Consider the following 14,684-nt stretch of genomic DNA (forward strand, 5'->3'; position numbering starts at 1 on the left):
AAGAAGGAAGAGATATGTATCTTTATAAGGCTTTAACATAGTGCATCAATTCTTTTTTTTTTTCTCCCAGCTCTCATAACACTGAGTTTACACTGACTGCTGTGCTTCTCTATTCCCACCATAGCCACTGTTGAATATTTTATAGCCTAAATCAAGTTTAAATTGTTCTCCATTAAATCTCTGATATATAGAAATACTGTTTGCTGCTGCTGCGATTCCCCCTAAATGAAGTTTTTCACGCTTCTTTGTTTTTGTATTCAGTGTTTCTTCTGCGCTTCTCCTCTATTCATTAAATTCTTTATGCAAATCACATACAAGTGTCATTTTATCTGTAATTCCAATCAACAACAACTTCAATTAGACTCTTCTCCACCAGAACATGTTTTAAAGTGCTCACCATTTTGTGATTGGCTAGTCATCACATGACTCTGGAATAGGTATAAAACTTGGTTTGGAATTAAAGACTCAAATGTAGGTCTTAAGCCATTCTGTTTTAGCAGTAAATGCTGCTGTGTAAATAACATGACAGTACTTCCTGTTTTACACAGAGTATGGACAGACTGGGATTATAAGTAGAGGCAAACTATTCAAGCATAAATCGTTACGGTAAATGATTTGATTTCTAAATGTGCTCGAGGTCACAGTGTTAAGGTACTTCAGGGGCATTACAGAGCATTCCTGTAGTACCCATATTTGTAAAAGGTGTTTGGAGTTTGAGAACTGTGAATTGTTAGCACCTTCAGTAGGCTGTCTGTGTCCCAAATGTCAGCAGTTTTTACTTCACTGATGGCCTTTAATGATGATCAGCTGGAAGAGTTCAATTACATTTGAGTTAGGACCCTAGGAAAAACCAGCTAGCTGTCTTGCAACATGACCTATAGCAAAAGGTTCTTCAGAGTACAGGGTATTTAGCATAATACAAGGGTGAACTTGCACCCTGTTACATTCTGAATGTCTCTTGGGATTTCTACAGCTTCTGTGGCAGGCACCATCCAAAACCACTGGAAAAGTTTCTAAAGGAGCAATGTGATGAGCACAAATTACAGTTGTATCTGCAAATTTTTTATCTGTTGCTCCAAGAGCAACACTTGCCAACATGGTATTTAGGTAGCAGAATGGAGCTAGGGACAGACATCAAGGTAGGATAGAAATAGGGGATGCTGGAGGGTAAAGAGGAAGTTGCAGGGCCCCAAGTGTTTAGGTTGGATGATTTCTTTTTTTGTTGGGCTTCTTTTGTTTTTGGTTTTTCTTTTTTCGGATATAAGGAAAGTAGAGACATGGTACACAATACCTAGGAAACACTTGTCATTAACTTTATTGTTCATATAAAGACTTGTTGAGAGGAAGTTATTGCAAAAAGTCATACAGTGGATGTGACAATAATGAAAGTGTCTCTTGCCCTGCTCCATCTGGATTCATGGTTGGTGCTTCTGGGTACATTATTGTACTGAGAATGCAGCTGGTTATATGCTATAAGTGAGTACTTTCCAGAATCCACAGTGCTAAAATCATCTGGTATTAACTGTATGTCCTCCTACTTGTCTGTCTTGGTGTAAATCTTTGACTTGGATGTAATTTTTTGGAAATTTCAGTGAGAGTTGATTGTGGGAAAATTAATCTATTTTGCCAATTTTATATTTGTAACATAAAAAGCACTTGTAAGTCAGATTAAAAATCTTTCAATATACATTGTAAATTTTTTAGTACTTTGAGACCTGTCATTTTCACTGTCCCATTCCTTTCTGCCTTACAAGGTAGGTTGCTAGTTTATCTAATAGTTTTGTTCTCATAAATACTAAGAGAAAAGGGAAATACTCTGAAAGAAATTGCAGTGAGCAGAGAAATTGTCAGGGAGGCTGTGCTTTTGGAAACAGTAATGTCTGCAATTAATTTTAACTTATTTTACTGTTGACTTGCTTCCAAGCTGATGGTTTTGTAATAATTCCATAGAAGCTTCAGAGGCAACAATTCAGCTAGGCTGTATACAGCTGCAGATGTACTTGCTGTGTATGGTTTTACCCTTTTAGTTGTTTGGCAGTCTCTGCTGAACTGTCCAGTTTTATGCCCCACCAGCCCAAACATCATGTTTGTAAAAGGTGGCACAGTATGACAGCAGACTCTATTTATGTGCTTTTCCATCAAAGCTGCTGAGAACTGCTGTGTGCAGCCCTTTCCTCCCTAGAGACATCCAGGGATGCTTTATTATCTGCATAGCCATTGAGTTTTATAAAATTGGTAGAACTGGAGTATCTTTTGAAATCTCTACTGCTTATTCAAATTTTGTGGCAAACGCCAACTGATTAAAAAAAAAATCGTCAGCAGGAGGTTGATTGACAAATATAGACAAAAAGCATTTTCTCTTGAGCTTTTCTCTTTAGGAGTCTGGGCTAAAAATCTTGCTGTTAAACTCAGAAGTGTTCCTGGAAGAGCTACAGGAAAAATAGAAGAGCTGGGTAGATATGTCTTACAGTGAGTGACTGCTGGATTTATGCAAGAAAAACTTAGATGATACCAAGATGGGGAGAGGTGTTGGTCTGCTGGAGGGTAGGAGGGCTCTGCAGAGGGACCTGGACAGGCTGGATCCAAAATATAGGCCACACCTTGAGTGCTGTGTCCAGTTCTGGGCTCCTCAGCTTAGGAAAGACCTTGGGGTACTGAAGTGTGTCCAGAGGAGGGCAGTGAAGCTGATGGAGCCCTGGAGAGCATGTCCTGTGAGGGGCAGCTGAGGGGGCTGGGGCTGTCCAGCCTGGAGAGGAAGAGGCTCAGGGGGGACCTTCTCACTCTACAACCGCCTGAAAGAGGAGGCTGCAGCCGGGTCAGCTTTTCCTTCCCGGCAACAAGTGATGGGAGAAGAGGACATAGTTTTAAGCTGTGCCAGGGGAGAATTAAGCTGGACATTAGGAAGAAATTCTTTACAGAAAGAGTGATTGGGCATTGGAAAAGGTTTCCCAGGAAGTGGTAGAGTCACCATGCCTGGAGGTGTTAAGAAAAGACTGCGTGTGGCACTGAGTACCGTGGTCTAATTGACAAGGTGGTGTTAGGTGATAAGTTGGACTTGATGATCTTGGAGGTCTTTTTCAACCTAGCTGATTCTGTGAAATGTCAGTATGCACATTATTTAGAAGAAAGTCCTTCTGAACATATGGTTACTTATTCCTATTCCTACTGTAAGTGATAACCAATGTTTGGAAGCTCAAGGCTAGTGGGAAACAAGTAGTAAAACCATTGGGGATGGGGAGTTTGTTTTCTGTCATGATCATCAATCAGCAAACAATTTCATGTGGAACATTTTAAGGGTATTTTTATAGTTGTGATTCCTTTGAGTTAAGCCTTGATTGCTCTTCAGAAATGTGCTCTCAAGATGAAGTAAGCATCATGACCTTGTTGCACAAATTTAGTCGGGGTGAGCTTTCATCACTGTCTCAAGAGGCCAGACTATGTGATCCTGAGGATCCCCTTTCGTCCCAAACTATGAGGATTAACATAACACCAGTATCAACTCTTTTTGCAATAACTGGAATTAAAAAGCTGATGTGGGCTACTAATTACAGCTGGTTATACCTATCTGACTTTGCCCTAATTTGCATTTTGTTTTTCCATAAGATTAAGTGACAAGGCACTAAAAACTTCAATCAAGAGCACTTTATATTGCTTTTCATCTCTAGAGGCTTTGTACTGTACAAGCAATGGTATAACCACCACTTGGTGAAGCATATTCTTCTTTGAATGGGATATCATAGGTTTTAGCTACACCTATGACATGCCTGACCTTTCAGAGTAGAAAGTCAGATGGGACAATGTGCCAGGGGAAATTGTTTACAATTTGTGTAATGCTTTGTTCCTGGTGGGAGCTACAGGGTTTGCCATTCGGATGTGCTTTTGTTATGCAGATAATCACAACTGGTGTTTTTCCCTCAAGGGGATTTTTATCTTCCATTAGAAGTCTGTGGCTTCCTCTGCAGGCACCTTCAGGGTTTTACTCCATAGGTGTTTTCCTAATGTCTTAAAAATTGTGGAGAGTCTTAAGAGCCTGATGCTTTACAGTTGTAGCATTGCAGAGGATGATGCTTTATTGAGGAGGTTTCACTGATAATGGAAGACTTTGTCTGCAGGACTTATTTGCTTTGGTGTTGCTACAGAATGGCCACAAAACATCCTTCATGGAATTTCTGTTACTACATTCACAGTTTGATCCTTCAGGCACAGAATACAGGCACATCTCCTTGTAGGACTAGAGGAATTTTTCAAATTAGGCAAGTCACCATCCTGTGACAGCTGTTTTTGAAATAAATCTTTTATGAATCCTGTTTGATCTCTTCTTTTGCCAAGTCAGGGACATTGGTGAGGGTTTCTCAGTTAATTTCATAGGGAAATGTATTACAAAATGTACATTTTGATTCTTATGATGATTGTGCTGCTTTGATGGGGCTTTGAGCAGCTTGCTTTGGTGAAGGGTGTCCTTGCCTGTTTCAGGGGAGTTGGAACTTTATGATCTTTTAGATCCCTCCAACCCAAGCTGTTCTATGAATAGCTTTATCTGCATCAGTGTAAAAAAAATTAGATAGATGAAAGTTAACAAGCCTGATCTGTATGTTGCAATTTGATTTGCTGAAGAAGACTGTTCTGTTTCCCACCTTTCACAGACTTGGTGTATGTGGTTTAAATAGAACTCAAACTCTGGTTCGAGTTGGGTTTCTTTTTTTAAAATAAAGGGTAGTTTTTTAGGATATAATGCCTTGATTTTCATGTCAAATGCTATGTGTGTTTTATTTTTTGCCTCCTGTGTTTGATTACTGCATTGTCCATAATTGCAATGAGATACATTGACGTCTTTTTAGATATGTAAATCATGACAGAATCAAGTTATTAATATTATTTTGTGAATTCCAGTTGGAGAGCATTTTTATGTTCATTGCGACACAATTTGTATAACTGTAGCCCAGGTCTCTTATCAAAACAAATTCAGTGTATCAGCATTACTTTGGAACTTAAGCTGGCAACATAACTGCCATCAGGTCTCAGCAGGGCTAATGAATCAACTTAATTTGAATTTCATAATGAAAGTATTGCAAAGTGTAGCAAAGATCACTGCCCTTTAATAATAACTATTGTTAATCAAGATCCCAGATTTTCTGATGATTCATGTAAACATAATCAAGAGTTTTTCTGAGTTGTTTCAAGTTGAGTTTTTTGAAGCATTAAAGGTTCTACCTACCTCAGGTGTGCCAAGGCATTCTCATTACAGAAGACTGTAGCCTCTGTGAACTGTTTGGTAGCACCTTTGATTGCTTTCTAGTTCCACAGGTAATTACTTCGCTTTATAAATTACAACCTATTTTTGTATTACTTTCATTTAGAAAGGTGTATTTCTTACTACATCTAATTAAACTTTGTTACTACATCTAATTAAATATATGATGTGAAAATCTATGTGGTAGAGTATTCAAGAGTTTATTTAGTAGAGAAATCATTATCTTTGGATTGGGTAGGGATGAGAAGAATCTGGCTGGGTTTACATTCAGTTGGTGCTACAGCTTTCATTAAACCATCTCATTCCCTTGTGTTCCCTTCCTGTGTGCATCCCCCATCACGCAAAAGATACTTCTTCTCAGGTGATGCATTCTCTTGGTCTAAGAGTTCTGGGGTGTTGGGCCTTGTGGTTCAGATGTGTCATGGCAGGTGATTTAGATGCTATTTTCCAATCTACTGTGCTTCATGTTTTCCCAGTTGTTCCAGGTATTTGCTAGTTCAGGTCACTCACCAGCATGTCTAAATTTTTATTTGAAATACTACTGGCTGTGGCCAACCCGGGCTATCTGTTTGCCATGACCATACTCAGCACTTGGAAGGAAATTCTTGCTCACCAGTTAGATAGGAAAGCCCTAGGATGAGCTGCTACTGTTTATTTCTTTTGTTTCTTGGAATTGAATACCCCCACTCTCACAGACCCACACCTACCCGCTCCCCACCAGGGTGCCTTATTTCCTTCTCTCAGTCGTAAATTCGTTAAAGCTCCTGCTTTTAACCTTTTGCTTATCTTTTACTTCAGATTTCTGCCAGTAGGTTCAAAAGCTTTTGGTTGACTTCTTGATAACTTTTGCTCTGTTGTGTATCACACCCTCTTAGGGATGAGTGTCAATTATTCCCAATAACTTCTTCATTTTGTCTTCCTTCTTTTCATATGGGTATCAAACATCTAATTGTTGTAGATGCTTCTGGCCTCCACTGGCAGGTGGAGGGGAGAAGTCAGAACATGTTCCTGCAGTTTTTGTTTGCTTACACGCTCATGTGTGTACACAGTGACATGCAAGTGCTGCCTGAAAGGAGAGATTGTGCTGTGTGCCTGCAGCTCCTTCCTGGGAGCAGGTTAAGCTTGGATAGGTGTCAAGTCAGAAATCACTGCAGTTTTCTTTCCATAAAACCTGTATTTCCCAAAGAGAAAATGCTGAGGTGAATATACCTTTCCAAGCAAATAAAAATGACATGGGAGATTTTTGTGTCATTGTCTGGCTTCATTATTTAGCCATAACAGCCTTTCTGCTCTCACCTCCCATGGTGCCTTTTGGTCTTCTTTCTTTTCTTATCAGCCTCTACAGACAGGATCTCATTGCTTCCATTTAGGATTGCCACAGGCCACAGCTCAGCTAAAGCTGCTGGCTGGGCTCTAATAATTTGCTGTGTATTGTAATTATTGCTGGTTTGTGCTTCACTCCTTTTGCATTTCTCACCATGCTGCATTAACATGAGTGCTTCTGCAACTGCCTTGATATGTTGACCCATTCCTTGGCTTCCTGCCATACTACATGGAATTCAAATTTCTTCACTTGCCCCAGCAAGAATCAATATAGTACCATCATTAGGCACATTTATCCTTTCCTGATTGTACCTCCTCTTTTGTTTTGCTATTCCATGACAACTTTTATATACTACTTGCTTTAAATTTGTATTTGCATCTTTTGTTGTGTCTGAATATCAGCATGTACTAGAAATAACTTCTGCTTGCTTAGCCTTTCTCTTTTCTCTCCTGTTAAGTTCTTGTTCCCTGTTAATAGCTGGGGTTGCCAGTCTGAGACCAAGGCAGAAGGAAATGATGATGTCAGTACCAGGAATAGTCTCTAAATCAGCATAGAGCAAAATTTCATTGAGCTTGTGTCTCTGTTTAAAGCCTCAGGGCACTGTCATAGAGGATAAATTAACCATTTTTTAATATTGACATAACTGAAGAGTTTTCTGAAGAGGCTTTTAGGAAGATTGCAACTCTGCTGTAATTGGCTTATAAACTAGCTTAACTACTAATGGATTAACTCCTTGTCCTGTGAGAGCAGGATGGCTGACACCCACATTTTAGTTTGCTCTCTTTAGTACAGAGTACAGATGGTACTGTGTAAATGTGTGCTTTTAAATGTTTTTCTAGAATTGGTATTGGAAAGCAAATGGGATGATTTGAGTGGTAGTATGGAGGACAGTTCCCATATTAGGCAGAAAAAAAGTCTGGTTTTAGACTTCTAAGAAATGTAGATGTTTAATGACATGAGAAGTTTGCAGTTTATTTGAAGTAATACTGGTTTTAGGGATGCATATGTGTTGACAGTATTTCTTCCTTATATTTAATGAAGCAGGGTTTTTTGCATTTGAGGTAGTTTTATTGTAATATCTGAAATAGGATTTGGTAGAATGGGGAAGTAGGGGCTGTGCTCATTTCACTTGCTTTCTATATGTTATTTGTTGTTTTTGTAAGAATATTTGTCCCTGTATTGCTATAAAATATCTTCAATAAAATACCTGGGAAAGAAATTTTGCTTGAACTAAGACACTAGCAGCCAATTCCTTTCCCTTTGCTCTCTCAGAAGGAAATCACCATTGTGAGTCTTGTGTTATCAAGAGTTGTGTGTGACAAATTTTGTGCATACAGAGCTTTCCACTTAAGACCAAAAGCTAATCTGCATGCTGCATGAAGCTGAAAAAATAGTTGTAGGTCAGCTTGGGAAGGAATCTGTTCAGGGTGACATGGGTTTAAGAACATGCTTAAATGTGTTGGACTATGATGATTTTCAGCTGAACTGGAAATGGGGAAGAAAAAGTAGTGCTTACGTGGGGTTGCAGCTATAATCTCAGTTTCAAGGTTTCTATCGTGTTTTTGTCATAGAGGCTTTGGGGGGTATGCTAAAGGGGAAAAAAACAAAATAGTTGCCTGCGTACCCTATTCCTCTGATGACCTTAAGGTCAATCAAAATGGGAGTAGTTTTGAGTGTATGAATATATTTTATATATAAATGTTTCAGAGTCAATGCCTCAAATACTGTAAAAGTTCTATTCTAAGGGAATACACATTGAGTAAATTGCTGGTCCAGGTGAAGTGCTATTTGTTTAAATGGGGCAGGATTTAATTTAGTGCCATAGACCTTTGTGGCAGAATGAGTTGCCACATGAAAGGAAAAGTAGCTCCAGTTAATCCTCTCAAATGTCAAGATGGCGGCAAGTATTTATTTTTGCTTTATAAGACAGAACTTGTTTGTTCACCAAAATAAACTCAAAATCAGGGAGGGTCTTATCCAGATAAGATAGGTTCCTGCTGGAGTTCCTCAAGGAGAATAGTTTTCCTGGAGGGGCAGTGAGAGTGGTGGGGGGCTAAAGTGGAGACCAGCAGCATGGATGAGGACTGGATAAAGACTCTAGTTTCAATTTTCCTGGAGAGATGAAATAATTTAATGGGAAAATGTCTTGAAAAATCATGATGATAAAGCAAGTATTGATGTATTTTGTTCAGTATGGCTTTATCTGCTTAGACATTGTTCCATCCTTCATTTTACCTGGTTTGTTCTAGCATGGTCAGTGGTCACCAGACACTACACAGTGCTGTAACATTTTGTGTCTGTGTGGGACATAACTTGAAGGTGAACCAGGGCACATCACTGCAGGCAATTCCCAGGATGTGAGAACTCCTGTCAGGGGAAACTGGTCTGTTCCCAGTACAAAACAACATTCAGGTGAGAAGAATAGTAGGAAATCTTGTTCTGGTACAAACAGATCACTTCCAAAAGTTAAGGAATAGGGACTTTTGAAATAATCTTTTACTGGAGTTCACTTACCGGGAGTGGGCATGATCCTTTGGCTTCAGATGGTCATCCAGAGGACAAGGACTTGATTCAATATGTGTATTCCATATTGTTAACCTCCTTATTCCCTGGGGACAGGAGCAAGTTGAAGACAAAGTATGAATTGGTAAAGAAATTTTGAGAGGGTTGGGACATAACAATTGTAGTATTTTGGTGATGAAGGCAGAGTGGAATTTAAAACCAGGACTGAGTAAACTGTAAGAATTTTTGTCTTATTCCAGAAGAAACTGGCTGCTTTGTCAGGCTCTTGACAACAAAGGGTTGTGTATGTTAAACGCTCAGTGGGCATCCAGTAGATTACTTTGTGGAAGTGAAGGGGAAGTGCAAGGCTTGTCTGCAGGTGCACAAACACATGTAGCATTTGGTCACACTCAGCCCAGGATGCTGACTCTGAGTCTGTGTATGAGATGAAGAATTATGAGAGCAGTCATACAGTGACACACTCTCCTGGCCTCTGAAAATTTACGATTCAGGGAATTTCTGAGCTAGACATGACACCTTTCTGCTTATTAGTTGTGAGTGTACTTTGTCTGAATTACATTCAGACAAAGCTCCTCTGAAACATGTGACTGTAACTGTAATAAAGGGAATAAGTAGGAGGCCTGCTAATAATTCCTACTTGCAGTGGAAGGTATAAGTCAGTTCACTGGTCTGAGAGCAGCTGCCATGTGTCCACCTAGATGTGTGGTTGGCCAAGGTGTACATGAAAGTCCATCATGCAGTATTTTAGCAAAGTTCCTCCTAAACCACTGGGAATGAGAAGGGAGCTCAGCTTGTGGTGCAAAGCTGCAACAAAAGAAAAGAGCATTCAGGAATGAACTGAACAGTGCAAGGAAGGGACAGCACCTCTTTGCTGTTAGACTAGGCAAAAAGACTGGACTGCTCTACTATGAAGTTACAGAGTAATACCCTTATTTTATGTGCCTTGAGAAGCCCAGTCACAAGGTGAGACCATTTAGAGGTGTTCTTTTACCCCTGAAAGACAAAGTACTGAGGATATGTTACAAGATTACTTTAGTGAGTAGAAAAGAAAAATTGGGAAGGAAAAAAACCAACAGTGTGAGAGACTTAAGGAGCTAAGTCATATACCCAGCACTAGGAAATGTACTTTACCAAACAAGTACTCAGCAACAAAGCCAAAGATGCATTGTTTTGATGACAGTTCTGACAAATCTACCACAAGTTTGCTTTTAAGTTGGTACTTGTCTGGTCAGGCTTACCTCACAAAGTACTGAGTGTTCAAGTAATCATTAGATCACTAGAGCAAGTAGGGAGGAAGTCTCTTGTCTTTAAAATGATGCAGAGCAGAACCTGAGTATAGCCAAAAGAAAGTGCATATGAGATGGAATGGAGTCTCAAGATAAAGAAATGAAAGAGGTGGAACAAGCGAAGGCTGGAAATAGAGGAATGGTAAGATAGATGAGCAAACTTGCTGAGTATCTATATTGATCTCAGAAGCCAAACAATTACAATATGTGATACAGCATTAGAAAGCAATTGTATTTAAAAAAATATGTCTTTATTTTCTCTTGAGGAATCACAGTGAGAAAACAGTCTGATTTGAGAAAGAGAATGAAAATGGTGTGCTGGTCCCTACCCTAAGATGAAAGTGGGGAAACAACTGTGCCTGACTTGGTAGACTGGAGGTGATCTATTATGGAAAAACTGTAAATACATGTACGAGTTTTAAGAATAGCTATGTCACTTCTGGTTTCTTTTTTTTTTTTTTTTTTTTTTTTTTTTGTCTCTTTTTGCCTTGGTTGTCTGCTCTGACACACAAGGAAACTGATGACACATGTGCATCTTGAACTAATCACAAAGCCTGTAATTTCTAAACAATTTTTGGAGTTCCAGGGCAGGAGCATGGAATGCCTCTGGGCTTGGATCATTCTGATGTAGCTCACCTGTGTTAAGCCTGATTTTGAGTATGTTTGTGTAGGGTCTGTGTCAGAGATTACAGCCTACAGTGCTGAGTTGGCAACCCAGGGGCAGAGGAAATGCCTGTACTGACAGATATGAGCTACTTAGTTGTTGTTGAAAAATCTATTTTTTTCAAGACCTTCTGCTCCTGCCACCCTCTCAGCTTCTATAGACACAAGGGCATGCTCATGATATGTTTAGGCTTTTGAGGTTTTCTCATACCCACTGGGAATTTTCCATAGCTTATTTACTCTTCTGAAGGTTTGGTCGTGAACCACAGAGAAAACTGAACTGCCTTGTTTCTTGAAACTATTAATTTTATAAACCACAAGCAAAATACAGTGAGGCAGCTGCATTGAGAGTTTTCTCATATGACCCAGCACTAACCTTAGCTCTGCCCAGCCAGGCAAGCTGTGAGGGATGGCTCACTCTGCCCCAGCTGGGCTCCAGACAGCTAATGGTGAGAAATTACCAGTTGGGTAGACAAGATTCTGGCATCCACCAGACTTTTTTTTTTTTTTCCTCTGGGGTCTGATGAGTTGACTTGTAATTCTTGAATAATCTTGATTGTCAGGGCTTTTTTTCATTATTCTAGTACACGTAAGTTAATTCTGCAGATGACCAGAGCAAGGGCATTTTATTTTTACTGGCTTTGTTCACTGCTTCCCACTATGACCCTCTTTCCCAAGATCATACATTTATTACACATTTTTTCTTTTTCATCTCATCCAGATATGAACTGTCAGTCTAAATAATAGGATGGCCTTGTGGCATAATTGGGATCCCATTTTATTGTCTCTGAGTACCTGACATTTTGTTCTAGCTCTTTCCCTGCTTGCCAAGTAAAGCCAGTGTTTTGGTACCAGGCTGGGAGACAGGAGTGTTAATTGACTTAGCAACTTTACCATGACTGAAGAAAATGACTGTAACAAAAGCAGCCCTAACATTACAGTATCCTGTAGCTAAGGAGAGTGTCCTGACAAGAGTCAAACAGACCTGTATATTGTTGAATTTCTTTGTTTCTCCTCATAATGCTTTGTAAGAGACAAGAAGCAGAATGAGCATCTCTCCAAACACTGACTTCCTTCTTCAGAATCCTGTCTTCAGTCTTTTGCCTGATTTCTTCAACATTCTTAAACAATAACTGCTTTTAAATTGCCTGAAAGGCTTGTGATACAGTCTGTTGGTGCCTGTTTCCTGTTTTCCCACATTTTGTTTCTTTCAAGGTTATTTTTGCTGTTCTTATTCTAGAAGCACACAAAGAAGCATCTTACTCTTAAGTCATCATGACTGCACAAGAACATCTGTGTATTTTGTTTTATTCTTTTTTTCCTTTTGTTTTTGCTTTTTTCCCAGAGAACAGAACAATTACCCTGCTGTATAAAATGCCCCTCTAGTCTAGCCTAGTACTGATGCTCTCTGGTGAGTGATACTTCAAGTGGTGTGATTGCTCCAGTGGTGCACCCTTCCTGATCACCAGTTTGGGATTTCCTGAGCTGAAGGAGGCTTCTGGACCATTAAGCTTTAATAGCTGCCTAGAAACTATACTCCATGAGTTTCTGTAGTGCTGATTTTAATCCATGTCTTCTTTCAGCCTCCACAACACCACATGGCAATCAGTTTTGCAATTTCATTGTGTAGAAAAAGTACTTCCTTGTGTTTATTTTTAAACCTTCTGTCGGGTAATTTCATTGTGTGCCCCATAATTCTTATTTTGTGAGGAAATGGTCTTCACACAATTCATGATTTTGTAAACTGTTTGTGGATGGATAACTTCTGTTTTCTGAGCGGGAGAGTATAGACCTGGGAGAGCTGTGAATGGTTAGAACCATCTGTTGTTCTTCTCCATGTGTTCTGGAGAGCACGTACAATTCAAATTATATAGGTGCCCAGTGATGTACACTGCTCTTCTCTCCAACCAGCTGGTGATACTGCTTGCCTTTTTACCCAATGCTGATGATAAATGTGATAACACAGGGCTAACCACAAAAAAACCCTTCAGTTCTATGTGGCAATATTAGAATAGATCCATTGTGTGTCATTGTAAAAGTGTACAGCTAGGATATACATATTTTTTGTTTGGATGAGTCCACACTTTTCATCATTCAAATTCATCTGTGTTTTTTTAATTTTCTGGTTTGTTTGTGTAGTGATTTGCAAACTCTGTATGGCCTCAAGTGTAGATTATGCTCTCTCTAGGATCACTTTCTATTTTCTGTGTACTCTGGAAAGAATTGCTTTTACTAAAACAGGAGTCATAGTCTCTCTGGCCACATGCTCTGACTGTTTAAATTTCACATAGTTCTTCTCTTATGGATGAGAGCTTGCTTGGAATCCATTCATCAGCAGCAGAAAATTGGCTGACTGCTATAAAGCCATTGAGTTACTATTTCATTTTAAGGAAACTTCCAGACTGCTTTAAGGAAGCGCTGGAACACAGGAGTTTGGTTTGACACTGACGCTTGCTGTACAATTGTTCTGTTAAATGGGAATGTGTTCAAACCACATCTGCCATCCTAAAAGAATTACCAGCAGCCCTGCTCTAGCTCACTGGCCAAGTGTTTCTGCTGTGAATGTGGTCCTATTAGTGTAAAGATTACTGGAAGGAAAGTGTCTGTCCTTTACTTGTAAGAAAATAAAGCTGGACCTGCCTCTCCATAAGAACTTTCTACTGCTACTTACTGGTTTTTCTTCCTGCACTGACAGATACTCTGTCAGAAGTCTACAGTGTAAAGTTCCCCATAATGTTCTTTCTGTTCACATCTGCCCCTTTAAAATTTAAAAAGTGGCATCTCCCTTACAATTTTGAGTATTTGTATTATTACATGTGCAAAAAAAAAGCTTATTCTCTGTAAGGTAAGCTAGGTGAATTTGGAGTAGGAATTGATTCCTTGAAAACAGGCATCTGGTCTATTTATGAGGCCTCTGAGAGATGTGGAGCTGTCAAATTTACGTATTTCATGGGTACCTCCTGCCTCTGTGGAGCAGCATCAAGAGATGGTGGAAGAAACAGAGACATCTCAGATGGCACTGTATGGATTGCATTGAGGCAAGCAAACCATGTGTTGTGTGTGTTGCTTGATGCTGAGGGTTCCGGAAGCTTACCTGTGTTTCCAGCTGGTGCTGGGATACAATCTGTGGCTTGAATGTCGCTGTTTGTGTTGTAGCACTCGGCAATATCAGATATGTGCTTAAACTAGGTGCCTTCAGAGGCTTCTAGATTCTGTCTCTGAGGATGGTAAACTTGTAGGGAAATAATAGAAGTCCAGAGATGAAAGCAGCACATGGCCTGTGCAATTTCACTACCAGTGTGTGCCCCTTAGTGTGATCTTTAGTCTTCTACTTATGGTGCTGTGTGAACATATCTAGATTGTATCTTCTCTGGTACAAAAATTATTGCTGTATTGATACAGAATATTACTTTTTTTGTCCCTTTATGGAGAGTAAGTAATGATAGGCCTGTATTTAAACTGTATTTAAAGTCTACACTATATGTTACCAAATAACTTGCCTTGTGGATGAAATTGTGGAGCACTATCTGTTACTGAATTTCCTTATTGCTTATCCTGATATTCTTTTGCATTGACATTGCCATCACTGAAAACAGTAAAAATGGCTAAAATGTCTATTACTTTGCATGTGATGTTA

The 14,684-nt window shown here is 39.5% G+C and overlaps 1 protein-coding gene across 4 annotated transcripts in view; it reads left to right on the forward strand.

Moving 5' to 3' along the window:
- Window positions 1-14,684, forward strand: part of RASA3 (RAS p21 protein activator 3) — a 129,612-nt gene that overhangs the window by 79,751 nt on the left and 35,177 nt on the right. The gene's annotated exons all lie outside the window — the stretch shown is intronic.

This window comes from Taeniopygia guttata, chromosome 1 (assembly GCF_048771995.1).
Source record: "Taeniopygia guttata chromosome 1, bTaeGut7.mat, whole genome shotgun sequence".
In the NCBI taxonomy this organism is placed as follows: domain Eukaryota; kingdom Metazoa; phylum Chordata; class Aves; order Passeriformes; family Estrildidae; genus Taeniopygia; species Taeniopygia guttata.